General features: G+C 44.0%; 1 long non-coding RNA gene across 2 annotated transcripts in view; it reads left to right on the top strand.

The window, feature by feature from the left end:
• The first annotated feature begins 4,660 nt into the window (after positions 1-4,660).
• Positions 4,661-16,547, top strand: part of LOC139355794 (uncharacterized) — a 32,193-nt gene continuing 20,306 nt past the window's right edge. The window contains exons 1-2 of one of the 2 annotated variants that reach the window (XR_011606845.1): positions 4,661-4,994; positions 11,637-11,719. This is a non-coding gene — a long non-coding RNA (uncharacterized lncRNA). The remainder of the gene's footprint in view (positions 4,995-11,636; positions 11,720-16,547) is intronic. The other variant, XR_011606844.1, reaches the window with a different exon arrangement.

Genomic DNA, 16,547 nt, shown 5'->3' with positions numbered 1-16,547 from the left:
TCTAATCTAGTCCAGGCTTCCTGCCCCAGATGTTGTATTGCCTCATCCCTTCCAGACCTGCACTTTTGAAAAGACCCACTAAAGCGTTTCTAATGTCCACCTCCATTTCCTTCAGCAATTGTGAATGTAGGCTTCCTGGAGTGTTATCAGTATGAAGAATCTTGAGCCATTTCTGATGTAATCTATCCCTTCCCAAATCCTCTTCACCAACCCATTGTCATTTGATTCCAGATTAGGAAAATATCGGTTCTTCCTCACAAATGATGTGGGGTGCTGGAAGGGTTTCATATCTTTGTCCTTATCTGTTGTAGAACACATTATCCTTTGGCATTTGAGGAAGAAATTACTTTTGCATCCTTAATCTTGGCTTATTGTTAATTGTTTTTGTTCCTTTGGATGCTTCAAAATGGCAATTTGCCTTTCTTCCTATAACTATACCTTGTCTTTAAGAACCAGGACCTTGGCCAAGTCAGTTCACTCAGCATTAATGTCCTCATCTGTCAAGCAGTTGGACGAGAACAGGGGCCAGCAACCTTTTACTGGAAAGGGCCAGATTGTGAGTATTTTAGGCTTGTGGGCTATATTATAGGCTTGTCTCCATGGCAATTACTGCACACTGCCATTGTCGTGTGAAAGCAGCCGCAGACAATACACAAACAAGTGAGCCCGGCTGTGTTCCAGTTCAACTTTATTTATGGACACTGAAGTTCAAATTCCACATAATTTTCATGTTTCCCGAAATACTATTTTTTCCAACCACTAAAATTTGTAAAAAGCCATTCCTAGTATGTGAGATATACAAAATCAGGCAGTGGTCCAGATTTGGCCCTGGACAAAATGACTCTAACTTTCCTCCTTATTCAAAGTCTCATGACACTCCAGAGCTAGAGGGGGCCTTAGAAACAGGCAAGCACGGTCGCCTCGTGAGCCACAGAAGGAAACGGTAGCCCAGAAAGGTGAAGTGACTGACACACACCTATGTAGCTGGCAGGGCAGTGGAAGCTGAAGTCAGGCGAAGAGCCTGACAATAAAGAGTCTACGACTGTGTGTGCCTCCAGTATGTCAACACATATGCTAGGCTCCAGTTATTAGCGGAATGAGATCATTTTAGAGTTACAAGTTTGGGAATGACTCTTTACTCCTGCCTGGAAATAGCATTTTATATCTTTGTATTTTGGTAAAAACATGATTGTGAGCACTTTGTTTGAGTGAACATAGAAACTCCTCACTTCGGTAAAACTCCAAAGAGTTTTTGTCGTGTATGCTTTTTTTTTGTTGTTATGATTAAGGCCAAATTAGACAACAGCTTAAATCAAGCCAGTGCAATTTACAGAGGCCCAACATTTTTTAGGCTAGTTAAGTGATATAGAAAACCAACATTTGTGATACTTGCACTAAAAAAAAAATTAAGTAAATTTATCTTGAAAATTTGGAGGAATGAATTGGACTAAAATATTAGATGGAAGAGTAATCACAGACACACACACACACATACATACACACACATACACACACACACTCATATACACACACACACCTACACACATACACTCACATATACACACACATTCATACACACCTACACACTCACATACACACACACATACAGACTTACATACACACTCCCATACACACACACACGCACACACATACACCTGGAAGGGAAAATTTTGGTTCATCCCCCTCCAAAGACTGGTAAAATTAGCATGAATAAATTGAACACTAGGCGAGCGTGGTGCAGTGTATGCCACCTCTATTCTCCCAGGAGCCCTACAAGGTATTAGTGATAAATACTTTCTTTGTTTGCAAGAAGATGGAGTCAATCACAGTGCAGCACCTTAAACTATGAGGCTCCATTTTAAAATCTGTCAGTCATCATCCAAATGGATTGACCAGGAAATAAGATAGACCACTGCAAAAGCCTGCTTTCTGCCCCACACCCCTTTTGCTTGCTAAAAATGGAGAAAATGTCTTGGAGGGCTGTGTGTGTATGTGTGTGTGTGTGTCTGTTGCTGTGGGGGTCGGACAGCTGCTTTAAAAATTCAGTGCTCTTCCTTCCACTTTGGTGACCAGAAGGGTGGGAAGCAGAAGTTGGAGACAAGAAGGAATTTCATAAAAACAGCCCATCAAAACAAGTTTTAGGATGGTAGTAGAAGGAGGAGGAGATCACCGAGAAAAAGAGGGTTCCAGGAATTCCCATCTGGAACTTGGTTTACACTTCTTGAATATTCACACTGTTTCTTAACTTCCAGGCAAGTCTCTGCATTAGCAGCCAACTCTGGCAAGCACTGTCTAGGGATCCAGGGACATTTATTGCAAAGAGAGAGATGAGAGATGCCTTGTGGAGCTTTTCAGATGGACCACATCTTCTCATGTCATCATGCAGGCTCACTCTCCTTCCTGAACCCTTGCCTGAGCCTTTTGCACTCACACCTGGGAAGAAAGGGGATTTGAAGTTCCAGCAAAAACAGCCACAAATGATGCGTGGTAAGGCCTCTATCTACCAGACAGGAAGGCAGCAGCATAACTAGTCCAGGCCCTTGTGATTCAGGGACTCGCCAAGCGGCACTAAAGCTCCCAGCCAAGAGTCTAGGATCCACTTTTATTTGTGGAACCCTGATCCTGCAGGTTGCTAAGCCATTTTCCCCGGCTCCCCAGACTTTGCAGGAGCTTAAGGCTTCATCATGCAAAAGAAAAGGATCCCTGCTTTACACTTTGCAGAGTAGGAAATTAATGGCTTAGCTTTCCTCCTAGGATAAAGAAGATTTAGACTTGGTCAGTCATCTCTAATATGATGGCATGCCTTCCCTGTTCGCTTAACTACACCCACCATGCGGTCCATTCCTGAAAAGGAGATTCTAGGCATCCCACATCTACTGATACAGAAGTCCTGTGCTTTCTCACTTTCTGCTCGCCTAACTCGGTTCTTGGACATACTGAATTCCTAACCTCTCGGTATTGTCTTCCTTTTTCTACCCACTTCTATTCTTTGGACCTTTATTCATGTTTGTTTATTCACTTATTATTGATTTCTGCCAACAATGTGAGTACTGTTACGTGTAAATCTGTGCCAAAGATATACGTGATAGAGAACAAAACAAAGGGGGTTCCTGTGCTTTACAATTTACAACCTAGCAAGGAGGAAGACAGTCAATAAAGAATTATCTGGCCGGGCGCGGTGGCTCACGCCTGTAATCCCAGCACTTTGGGAGGCCGAGACGGGTGGATCACGAGGTCAGGAGATCGAGACCATCCTGGCTAACACAGTGAAACCCCATCTCTACTAAAAATACAAAAAATTAGCCAGGCGTGGTGGCGGGCGCCTGTAGTCCCAGCTACTTGGGAGGCTGAGGCAGGAGAATGGCGTGAACCTGGGAGGCAGAGCTTGCAGTGAGCCAAGATCGCGCCACTGTACTCCAGCCTGGGCAACAGAGCAAGACTCTATCTCAAAAAAAAAAAAAAAAAAAAGAATTATCCAAGCACTTACAGCCTTCTGATGTAGTGAGTGCTGTGAAGACTAGTGGCTCACAAAATATGAATAGAAAGCCTGTTAGTGCCAGGCTGAGGACAAACAGGGAACATGAAAGAGCCCCTTCTCCCATCCCTATTTTCATGGAAACAGACCTTTAACCAAACAATCACGCTCATGAGTGTCATGAGTGGTACAATCTGAGTATCTAACAGGGGAGCTTAACATATGCCTGAGAGTGATTGGGTGACTTCTGGGAGGAAGTGGCACTGAAGCAGACACCTGCAGGTTAGGTAAGAGGTGACACAGCCCTGCTAACTCCTTTGGCTTCTCTGCCATGTACCCACCTGTAGGTGTGACTCTAGGCACCTCTCCATGGATGTGAATTCTGCATCTGCCTTTTGCTTTTATCTGGTCTTGCCAATAGACCACACAGACTAGTCCAAATGCTCCGTGGGATTACACCAAGGCATCAGCCTACCTGACCAGCATCCCTGGCCCCTGACAGTGGGTATTGACATGTGGGAATGCCGTGGCTTTTCTTCCCACCTAGCATGGGCCCTGCACACAGTACCACTCACTAAATAGCAATATTGAATATAAAGTCACTAATTTCCATTTATTTGATAACTGGCTCCAGTCATCTGTGGGTGGGGCCTCTTCTCAAATTCTTCCCACATGCCTTTGCTCTCTAGGAAGAACTTCCTGCCAGCACGCTGCCACCTGCCTTAGTTATGACTATCCACAAACACAAGGCTAATCATTGTGTTATATTTTAGCCCTGGGGTGGGTGTCTCACTCGTTTGGTGAACCTGAACCCCATAGCAGTCCATTTTTCCTTGGCCTCTGTGGAAGCTGGAGGAACAATAGGGCTCCATTAGTTTGTCTGTAACAGCAGAAAGGTCAGGGAGTGAGCAGGTGCACAGAAGCATGGCTGCTCACGCAGGGCAGAGCTTGGGTGACGAGTCCTCCTTCCCTCATCACTGTTTATTCTTTTCAGTTCTCACTCGCCTGAAGCCTTGGCTGGGCTCGGTGAGCTAAGAAAAGTATTGAGCCCAGAGTAACACAGAGTTCCTGCTCCAGTTGCCCCAGTGGGTCTCTGAGTAAGCTGTTTAATGACCTGTTGTTACTCACTGTGAAAGAAGAGTCTCAGGACAACCTTTAAACTGGCCTCCCTGGGAGGTTGAGGGGGATCCTCATTAAGGTCATTTGAAAGTATTTAGCAAAGATGAAGTTCAGGGTCAGTGCTCAGTGTGGTTCCTAATAAAACCCTTGGCACTTTCGGGAAGAGCAATGCTGAGGGAGGTCCAGGTGCCGAGAGAACAGGCACAAAAGAGGACCAGGAAGGGGCAGGCCTGCCACAGGAGCCGGCCACGTGTGCCCAGCCTTTTCTTCCATTTCAGAGATTTCATGGCAGTGTTCCTGCAATGGGAACAGGCTGAAAAATCTGATCATGCTCAAGCGGTCACCCAGTTCTCATCTTGGGCTTTATTGTGGGACTATAATTGGTGTCACTGGCCAGAAGGTAGGTGTCCCTTTTGATTTTAACAACTACTTCCTCTGATGGCCTTCTTTGGCCGCAGTTCTTGAGTATTTTCTTCCTTTTGTACCTAAAATCTGTGATAACTTGGGGACATCCCGGAAACCACCCCAGCTGCTTGGGTGTGAGCTTCAGGAAGAAGAGTTGCATTAAATTGTCTACATAATATAGCCACATTTTAGAATTAAAATAGAGAAAATTAGGGGGAAACATACGTGGTCCCATTAACCTAACCCATTATTATTATTACCATTTTGATGAATTTTTCCCATGTTATTCCCAAATGTGTTTTGGTTTTTTTTTTTTTTTTTTTTTTTTTTTTTTTTTTTTTTTTTTAAAGATGGGCTCCCACTGTGTTGCCCAGGCTGGAGTGCAGTGGTTATTCACTCCAAGGTGTGATTGCATGACTGCTCAGCATGGGAGTTTTGACCTGCTCTATTTCCAACCTGGACTGGTTCACCCCTCCTTAGACAATCTGGTGGTCCCTTGATCCTGGGAGGTTGCCATATTGATGCCATACTTAATGCAGACACTAGACAGACATAGCTCTCTATAGCCCAGAACACCTAGGCTCAAGCACCCCTCCTGATTCAGCCTCCTGAGTAGCTGAATCTACTGAGTAGCTGGGACTACAGGTGCACACCACCAAACTCAGTCCAAATGCTTTTTTTTTTTTTTTTTTTTTTTTTTGAGACAGAGTCTCACTGTCACCAGGCTGGAGTGCAGTGGCGCAATCTTGGCTCACTGAAACCTCCGACTCCCTGGTTCAAGCGATTTTCCTGCCTCAGCCTCCTGAGTAGCTGGGATTACAGGCACATGCCACCACACACAGCTAATTTTTGTATTTTTAGGAGAGACGGAGTTTCACCATGTTGCCCAGGATGGTCTCGATCCCCCGACTTCATGATCTGCCCGCCTCAGCCTCCCAACCAAATGCATTTTTTTTACAATGCTATAATAATGGGCATTAAAATCAGTGTTCTGTTTTACTTTATATTTCTACCTAGTCTTCACAGAATCTATTTGAAGGCTAGATATTATTTATTGAAAAATAGATTGGCTTTATCGTAATTGTTCCTTAGATTTTACATTTTCTTGCATCCAGTCTTCCACTAGTGGACTGGCACTGGACAGATCAGTGTTGTATGAGATCCATGGTACAGTTCTAGGAAAGGGACTGAGTCACGCGGCAGGGTAGCTCTCTCTGATGAAGCTGGCTCATATCAAGGGTGTCTTCTCGGGTATCTGGCCTGAAGCTAATTGCATGTCAATCAGGCAGTGCACTGTATCATAGATAAGATTCTGGTTGCAAAAATCAGTATCTCAGTAGAGTTAAATTTAGCAAGAAAGAAATGTTTATAGTAAAGACAAAGGGGTGTTTGATGGCATAGAAGAGATTCTCCAGGCAGACCTCAGGGAGGGCCTGGACTTGCAAAGCCATCAGAAGCCTGTCCCATTTCTCCTCTGTACACACATCTGCTTCATGCTCTCTCTCTCTCTCTCTCTCTCTCTATATATATATATATATATATATATATATATACACACACACACACTAGTTATATGTGTATACCTAGTACCTTCCGGAGGCCAACACTGTTACTACTGTATATGATGTATCCCTGCCCCGTCCAAGGTCAGCCCCTCCAACTGTACCCTGCATCCTATTCCTTCTCACCTTCTCAAGGACATGACTCCTGAAACTCTCCCCTCCCTATCTTGCATCTCAATTTCCTCCATCATTCATGTCATTTTGTTTGTCAGCAAACACGTTCCAGTATCTTCCAACTTAAAGCAAATAACAAACTACCCTTAGCACCATGCCTTTCTCCATTTAACACCCAATCTCTCTGCTCTTCTTGACTGACCTCAAAAATCTCAAGAGAATTGTCTGTATTGTTGTCTTCATTTCCTCATCCTTCCTTCTCTTCTCAGTCTTTCTAGTTGGATTTGCATCCTTCCAGTTCCACTAAAATGTATCTGGTTAAGATAATGATGACCTACATCTGCCACATCTGTATCCTCCTTTAACCCAGCCTTTCAGAAATATTCCATATGGCTGGCTGTTCCTTTCCTGAAACATTCTCTTCTCTTGGACTTGAGGATACCCTGTACACTAGATCCTCTGGCATGCTATTCAGATCCCCGCTGCAGGACCAAGGAACTCGTTGCTCTGGCTGCCAGCATTGTTGGTGACTGACAGCTCAGGGCTAAGTCTATCTCTAGGAATTATCCTTATATGGAGGAAGCTGACTTGACTAAACGTATGCCCCTGTTGCAAGAATAGCCTGCACCTAAGGACTGGTTGATACAGAGGTACGAGTTCCAGCTCCCCCATGTCAGTTTGGGACAATTCTGAAGGATCATGCCAGCTCCAGAGCTGCCCTTTGGATGGGCTGAGGCTCCACTGTAACAGGATCACATTTCAAGCCTCTCTCTGCCCCATCCTGATCCCCTAACTTCCTTATAGGTGCTGTTCCTGTGGCCTTGCCAAATCTCTCTCTCTCTCTCTCTCTCTCAAACTTTGTTCCCAGAGACCTGCCCTAATATGCCGAAGTCTCCTGGTTTTCATACAATCTCATTGTCTGTTGCCTAAATATCTCACAAGTTCATTTAACTGATTGTTTTTTCTGTCTCAACAACTTTAAAATACCTCTTAATTTTTTTATTTGGCTTTATATTTTGACCAGCTTAGGTTCATAGAAAAATTGAGCAGAAGGTACAGAGATACTCCGCCTACCCCCGCCGCCACACATGGTCCGCATCTCCCAATGTCAACCTTCCCCACAAAGTGGTACATTTGTTGCAATCGATGAACCTGCATTGGCATGTCATTACCACCCAGAGCCCCTAGTTTACATTAGGGCTTACTGTTGATGGGCAATCTATGGGTTTGGGCAAATGTACTATGGCATGTATCTACCATTACAGTATCATAAAAAGTATTTTTACTGCCCTAAAAATCCTCTGTGCTCTGCCTATTCATCCCTCCCTCTCCTAACCTTTAGCAACCACTGATCTTTTCATTCTCTCCAGTTTGGCCTTTTCCAGACTGTTACACAACTGAAATTGTACAGTATATAGCCTTCTCACATTGTCTTCTTTCCCTTAGTAATATGCATTTAAGTTTCCTTCATGTCTTTTCATGAAAACACATTTTTCCTTCTCCCCCTCACTCCTTCTGTTCTTCACCTTCTTTTCTTTGTTTGTATTATCTGGCTGTTATACACGTGCTAAATAGAGAGCTGATAAGTTAGTGGTCCCCCTCCCTAATGGTTTTTTTAGAAACAAACACACTTGCCAATGACTGTGTTCAGGTTTTCTGAAATCTAAGGGAGAAGGAAATTACAGAATGGATTTTATCCACTGGGTCAAGTGAAATTAATGCAGCAGCAACTGACTCATTTGTTCTTCTATAATTAGGTAAATAGAATTTACCCGTGGGTACAAGTCTGAAGACTTGATACACCAATCAAACCAGTAATTGTGAAATTATATATGTACTTTGCTACTATTTTGTTGTAAGTACATTTCATTCTTCTCTTGATTCAACTCTAAAACAAAGAAGTAAAAGACCAAATGTTTGGATTTGCCACAGCTGTAAACTTCTCACTGCGGAAGGGGGAAGTAGAGCATTTTTTCACAAAGAGCTTCATCACCTGAGACATCAAGAGGAAACTGGATTCCTAGACAATTGCATCCAAATGAGATTACCTAGAAAATCAGAAATTACATAATGTACATTTTGTATCCTATTGCGTATTAAATGTACATATACAACCATTGTTGGTCTTTTAGTTTTGACAAACAGACCATGGACAGGTAAGATGCTAACATTAGGAGAAGCTGGATGAAGAGTATAGGGGACCTCCCTGCATTATCTTTGTGACTTCTCTACAAATCTAAAATTGAGAGTTTAAATAATACACAGTTTCATAGATAAGCTGTTGAGAGAACGTACCTCAGTGATGTTGAAATTGGGTATTTGGTGACTCCAGCCCTTCAGAGGTTAATGGTGAACACTGAAGTCAGAGAAAAAGTCTTTGAGCAGTTAAAAGCTTTCATAAACTTCTCATAGATAAGGCAGAACTGTCTTCAGGCCTGCTGGCAACAGCTATGCATGAAAATACTGAAAAGACTGGAAGCTGCTGAGAAACACTGACTAGAGCAAGCAGTACCGAAAGGAAAACTGCCAAAAAGTGCACAGCTGTTTGGGGGACATTTGGTATAGCGGAGAATGATCCTATATACTTCAAGAAGTGAAGCTGAATTATAACACATATCTCAATGGAGGGCATTCATAATGATGTTCTTGGATGACAAAGAAAGTTGGAAGCTATTTTTGGCTTAAGCAGGAAATACTGCTTAAAAGTTTCTGCTCCTTTCTGCTCAGACACCCTCAGAAATGCAGTGCAGATGGGAGAGAATGGGCTTTGGAGTTGACATCCTAGCCCATCTGACCTTGGGCAAATTCCTTAGTCTTTTTGAGTCTCTCCTTCTATGAAATAAGAATAATGATACATATCCTGCAAAGATTGCTGTGAAGATGCCATATTAGAATCTTTATAAAACAGCTAGCAAAAGCCTGGCACTCAGCAGGTATGAAGGGTTCAGAGAGATAACAAATGCACACCTGAGACTGAGTCCCGCTGCTCAGATCACCTCTCCGGCTGTGGCACTTTAAGGCCCCCTCTCCATTCTGTCTCTGAGGACAGGATGGTTTTATATGGGCCAGGTCAATGACTTTGATAGGTCACAGTGATCAGGATGAAAATTATTGGGTGAAGAGCCAGTAGGTTACGAGGAGCCCTGGCATCTTTGTGGTCCTGCCTTTTGCGCTTGACTTTCTGTCATCTTCCCTCTGCCTCCTTTCTCCCTCTTGGAGACCCCATAAGGCTGGTAGAGAAGACAGGTCTGGGGCCTCCACTGGCCTCTAGCTCCAAGAAGGGTTGCTCAGACCAGCTTTACTCTGAGCCTTCAGGAGAAACACTTTTTCAGTAGATAGACTTTTCTTTTGAGTAATCTTCCTGATTTTTCTTACCATAAAAGTAGTAACCTCTAGAGGACCAAGATCAGAGGTAAGGAAGCTATTAGCCTGGTCTCAACCTAGGCCCAGTGGGCCTGCCCATTATGGGAGAGAGACTCTTCTGCTCCATGAGGTCCATCCTCATGCAGAGCCAACGGTCCCAGGGGGCCATCTGCAGAGCTCCGAGAATCCTCAGTGTAGGCAGCTAGTGGAGGATTCTCTCAAGACTAAGGGTCCTTTAGGCCCCTCCAACCTGCAGTCATTACTTGACTCCCTAGAGGGTGATCTTTTACCTGCTCTGGCTTTCAGAACCAGTTCATATCCCTGGTCTGGGCTAAGCCCTGGCTTCTCAGTGTCTCCATCCCCATACTGTCCTCCAAGCCATGCCTTGAAGGACCTGATCTTGGCCTATTGCTTTGTGTCTATGTTTCAGTGCCCTGGTGAGAAAAGCATACCCTACATCATAGAAAAGTCTCTGTTCAAAAGGACTTAAAGACAAGAAATGATGCTCAAACAAAAAGTTACCAGGTATCATTCCAGGTGCTGTGGCTCATGCCTGTAATCCCAGCACTTTGGGAGGCTGAGGCGGGTGGATCATGAGGTCAGGAGTATGAGACCAGCCTGGCCAACATAGTGAAACTCTGTCTTTACTAAAAATACAAAAATTAGCCAGGTATGGTGGTGTGAGCCTGTAGTCCCAGCTACTTGGGAGGGTGAGGCAAGAGAATTGCTTGAACCCGAGAGGCAAAGGTTGTGGTGAGCCAAGATCATACCACTACCCTCCAGCCTAGGCAACAGAGTGAGACTCCATCTCAAAAAAAAAAAAGTATAAATATGAGCTGTCATGTGAATCAAGACATAAATGACGACAGTAGTCATGCATATTTTTTCTGACTGTCCTTGCATGAGTTGGAGATTTAGAAAATAGAACTTTTTGAATTTGGCCTGTTTTCCTTGAAAGTGCCCATCTCATTCTACCTCTTGCCTGACTATTGATTTCCTGAGGCCCTGCTCATATGTTCCCACCTGCCTCGTCCTGGGACTTAGATCTGAGGAGATCAGCCACTTCCCCACACACTTTAAACCAATTTGCAGCTGCCTGGCCATCATTTCTGATAAAAAATGTACTGTGTCTTTTCAAGTCTAAAAATAGGGTAATAATAACCTATAAGATTTTGTTGATAGCCAGTGTCCTGGTTTGAACTACTTATAAAACAGAAGGCAACATCCAAACAAACTGAGCCATGAAGTTGTAAGTCTCATCTCCTAAGGAAATGGTGACATTCAGCTCATCTCCTTTCTTGGAAGGAGGGACAGGTTCCCTCACCTTCTCCCCTCTCCCTTGTCAGGTCCCTTCCCATAGTTTAGTGGCTTCCTTACTCCTGACAGCCCCTTTCATTTGCCCCTTTCCCATCAGGTTCACCCTTCATGGTGTGACCTGTCCTCCCCTCCAAACAGTTGCTGAGCTCTTTGACCCCCAAGGGTACGCTTGCCAACATCCCAACATCTAGCTTTCATTAATCAGAACCAGACTAGGCATGGTAACTAGTCTGGAAGGGGAGAGTGAATAGACTTTTTTTTTTTTTTTCATTCTCTCTTAGGGCCAAGTGTGGATAAACGATGCAGGAAGATGAGAATTCTGTCTCAGCCAAGCAGTGAGCAATTGTCAGTGCATATCGGAAAGGTGAACCCAATGAAAGGCTTTGGGACATCAAGCCCCACGTGCGAAATATGAACCTATGGGAGAAACTAACTAGAAACATGAAGTAATCACTATGTACAGTTCAGATGCTAAAAATAGGGCAAAACCGAGTGGATAACACATTTGTCTTCAGCATTCCTTTCTTCACCTTCCTCCATCCCTTCTTTACCAGGACTGGAGCCCTGCTTGCTTGGCTCTGTCCCACCTGCCTGAAAGCTGGTCCCATAAGTTCGTTTTCATTATGGGAAGAGAGAACCCCAAACACTTGGTAGTGCTTGAGTCAGAGGAATGAATGATTAATGGAGAATTTAAAAGATCCTTACTGTTTGTTTATTTGAATTTAACATGGCCCAGGATATGGAGAGTGGGACTTAGTTACTACAGGCTGACTGCTGTTGGTTTCTTCTGTGTGCCTAGTTGGCCCAAAGAAAGGTGGCAGCCTGGACACTTGCAGAGACACTCTGGGCTGCCAAATCATGAGGGTGAGACTCTTTGAATCCTTAACCATTTTCATTTCATTTCCCAAATCTTCAGTTCAACATACTGGAGATACCAACATGGCTAAGACTCTTCTCTGTCCTTGAGGATCTCATGGTCAATCTGGAAGCAGACAGAGAGCTACATTTTCTATGAATGGTGCAGCAGGACTAACTCAAGATAGGACAACCATGGGAAGAATAGAAAGGGGGACAACCAGATGGAAAAGGACTATAGGAGAGTCCTCTTCTCCAAGTTATCCTGAGCCTGGCTTAGGAAATTGTAAGTCCTGTCCATCTGAGCCTCTAGAGCTTCACCCGGGTGGGAGGATGGAATAGGGCAGAAACCTAGCCGGTCCCCTTCACCTTTCTTGGGGGAGCATTCTTTTGGGAAAGTCACCTTCCCTTCCCACAAGTTTCCCCTGCCACTTCACTACATAATCCTTAGGCTTCCTGGCCCTAAGGCCTGCTGTGATTCTGTTGAAGGTCAATTGACCCTCTCCTCGACATTTGAACTAGAATTCTTTAGGGAGGCACTGGGGCATTTTATCAAGAATGTTCTATACAAAGGCTGAGCAATAACTGTGTTTGGGTAACATTACCAGGCTGTCAGCACTAGCCAAATGCTTGGTCTATGGTGGCCAGAATTTGGAAGATGGATAAATCCATGTTGCCTCCCTCCTCTGTCTACACTGGCCTCTGGACAAAATGCAAGATCCTGCAGTTCCTTGAACTGTTATCCCCCAAATGCTCCATGTGTTCTTGATTCTTCCTTTCACTACCGACCTTCCTTTCATGTGCCTTTCAAAACATTTATTTATGGGGATCAAACTCTTCTGCATCCGCTACTTGATATGCACAAAACTTCCTCTCCTTTCTTAACTAAAACCTGGCTCTCTCCCAGGGACTACCTTTCTGCTGTCCATTTAAGGGAAGATGGCTCCTCTGCCTCCCCTATTTGCTGCCTCAACACTCTCAAGCAAACCCCTCCTCCTTTCAGACTTGCGGCATTTGACCTGGCTCTCTGGGACTCATTGAGGTCATCTATAGATTATCCACTCATTTCCTTCCAGTCACTGAGGACCTTGTCTTCTGGCTCACACTTTTCCTTTCCCCCTAGATCCTACCATCATCATAGGGACCTGCCACATCACATGTCTAAATAGCTTTGTAGAAAACCTGTTCAGCATCTTAGCATCCAGGTTTCTGATGCCCCCAGTCCCAGCAGTCTTTCCCATACAGTTTTGGTAGTCTGCCTTCAGGACACACGGGAGAACTTCCATCCCTCTTCCCTCCTTCACTCCCTCCCTCTTCCCTCCTTCATTCCCTCCCTCTTCCCTTCTTTACTCCCTCCCTCTTCCCTCCTTCATTCCCTCCCTCTTCCCTCTCACCTCCCTTTCTCCCTCCTTTCTTTCCTTTCTTCTTGCCTTCCCAAATTTATTGAAGGTCTCTGCTGAGCACTGCGATCAGCACCGAACTCCAACAACAGGAGACAAAAAGGCAAACTCATAGGTGTATCCAAGTGTTCTAGGTCTGGGATAGTAGTCCCCTCAGTGGTTCTTCCTCATCTGTGTGGAGCCAGAGTGCCCACCCAAGTTCGAGGGTGCTTGTCCTCCCCTGCCGTCTCTATTATACTCACTTTTTGGTGCTCTTATCTGGTCTGAAGGCTTTACATATCACCTTATACTGATACCTCCCAAATTCGCATTTCGAGCCTGAACCTGTTCCCTAAACTCCAGTCTTGTATGACGGCTTGACATCACCACATAACATATCTCAAAACAAATTCTTCATTCTCAACTTTCCCATTTCCCTCTCCATACCTCCAATGTGCTCCTCCTCCAGGCTTTAGGTCAATAAAATGGCAACTCCCTCCTTCCAAGCCCGGGAGAGAACCTTGGGGTCATCCCTGACTCCAGTCCTTCTCTCACATCCACTTTCAATCCACCAGAAATCACGTCGATTCTACCTCCAAGATATATGCTGAATCTGACCACTTCTTTCCATAGATTTACCACCATCACCTTGCCCAGGTCACCTGCATCTCTCACTTGGATGTTTGCAGGCTCCTCCTGACTGCTCTACTGGCACCCATGCTTGCCCTTATACAGTCTATTATCAACACAGCAGTCAGAGGGATCCTGCTATGACCTGAGTCAGGTCCTCTCATTTTGCTACAAATGCTCCCATGCCTTCCTGTCTCACTCAGAGTAAGAGCCTACGTGCCGCGATGGCCTTCAGGTCATGATCAGCCCGACCCAACCTTGCTGCCTTACCTCCTGCTGCTGCCTCCTCATGGCCTCACCAAGCACATTCCTACCTCAAAGCCTTTGCCCTTGCTCTTCCCTTGGAATAGGACACTCTTCCATCAGAAATTTACCCAGATCCTCTTTCCCTTCCTTCACGCTTTTACTCCAATGTTGCCTTAGCAGGAAGGTCTGCCTTCATCACCTGATGAGACCAAGCAAACACCTGAGCCCACCTCCCAACACTTCTGCTTTATTACTCTCCTCACCACCTGTTGTTTAAAATATGCTTTTATTGTCTTGGTTTTGGTCTCATCCACTAGAATCCTAGCTCAATGAAGTCAGAGGCCATGTCCCCTTGATTTACAGCTGCACCTCTGGGACCGGACAGCAGGCACTCAGGGGATGTTTTTGAATGGCTCAGTGGATAGAAGTTAATTGGAGCACAGTAAGGAATTGTGAGTTGCAGTGGTCATCTAGATCTAAAATTCTCATTTTCAAGCCTTCCTTATCCATGGAATCCTTCATGGAAGTGAAACCAAAGAGTTGAAGGGGCAGAGGACAGCTGGGGAATCTGGAAGCCCATTCATTGGCTTCCCCTTTCACTTTGCAAGGAAGTCCCTAACATACCTTGGCTGAACCAAGGGTCTGAGGAGCACAATTTGAAGACCAGTGATCTAGGAGATAACATTGTGACAGTTTATAGTGGTTTAGAGACTGTGTGTCCTTTGGCTATGATTTTAGACACATTATATGCGTTCTTTTATGATGTTCTCTAATTAAATACCTTTATCTCAAAAGAAGTTCACCCTCCTTCTGAGGGAATACAATTTACTTTGTAACAATCAACTTTATGATGCAGTTTTCTGGAACACAATGTAGTAAAAAGCAGGGACTTTTTTTGGCAAGGCATCGTTGAACAAGGATCAAGGAGAAATGCTTACATTTGACTTTTTGGTAATAGGTGAAGAATTAAAAAACTAGATATTCATTTTCCAACAAACATTTCTGAGAGACTCTCTTGTGCCAGGTACCTGTGGTGCTGGAGAGTCTGCTGAGAACAAGGATGGGAGTCATTGCTCTGCAAAGCTTACATTTCAGAGGGTCAAGAAGATAGAAGACACTATATGAATACATGAATTATTTATTTTCAAATAGTATTGTATTCTGTAAAGAAAGTAAATGGAGACTATGTCATAAAAACTGACTTTGGATTTGTCAAATACCCATAGATTTATTCACTGTTCATTGACCAGAGAATGAATCCAGCTAATTTCCAGATCTCAAGACTGAATAGTAAAATCCAGTGTTCAGAATGATTGTCTAGAGAAGCTGAAATATTACATTATATTCCCTATCCTCATTTCTGAGAAAGAAGGGAGTAAAAATAGTCAGGAGAGAGGGAAAAAGGAGGAAGGGAAAGATAAAGAAACTAGGTTCTAGAAAAATATTTTACAAGGTAGAGAAAATCTCATCAACCAACACATGCCACTACTAAAGAATTCCAGCTAGTCAAAAATTCACTGTCCATATAAAAGCTGTGTCTTATTGGTTTGACTATTTAGCTAGAAAAACTAGGAAATAGTGTTTACATTTAGAGTCTTTACTTTTTTTTTTTTTTTTTTTTTTTTTGAGACAGGGTCTTGCTCTGCTACCCAGGCTGATGTGCAGTGGTGAGATCATAGCTCACTGGAACCTCAAACTCCTGGGCTCAAATCACTTGAGCCTCAAATCCTTCCACTTCAGCCTCCCAAGTAGTTGGAATTACGAGGCATGACCCACCATGCCTGGCTAATTTTTAAAATATTTTGTGTAGAGATGAAGTCTTGCTATGTTGCCCAGGCTGGTCCTGAAATCCTGGCCTCAAGCAATCATTCCACCCAGGGCCTCCCGAAATGCTGGGATTACAGATGTGTACCACTGTGCCCAGCTATTTATTGTAATTATTTTTCCTGATTTAAAAAAAACAATCACCTTCCCTATTTAATAGAGGAAATTCCACAGTGGTTTTTTATAAATATTGTTTTGAATTCAAGTATATATTCCATAATCTAGTTCCTTTAGGATTCACAAATGACATCCTTATCA

This window comes from Macaca nemestrina, chromosome 8, assembly GCF_043159975.1.
Source record: "Macaca nemestrina isolate mMacNem1 chromosome 8, mMacNem.hap1, whole genome shotgun sequence".
Taxonomy (NCBI): domain Eukaryota; kingdom Metazoa; phylum Chordata; class Mammalia; order Primates; family Cercopithecidae; genus Macaca; species Macaca nemestrina.
This window is presented reverse-complemented; position numbering and strand designations above follow the sequence as displayed.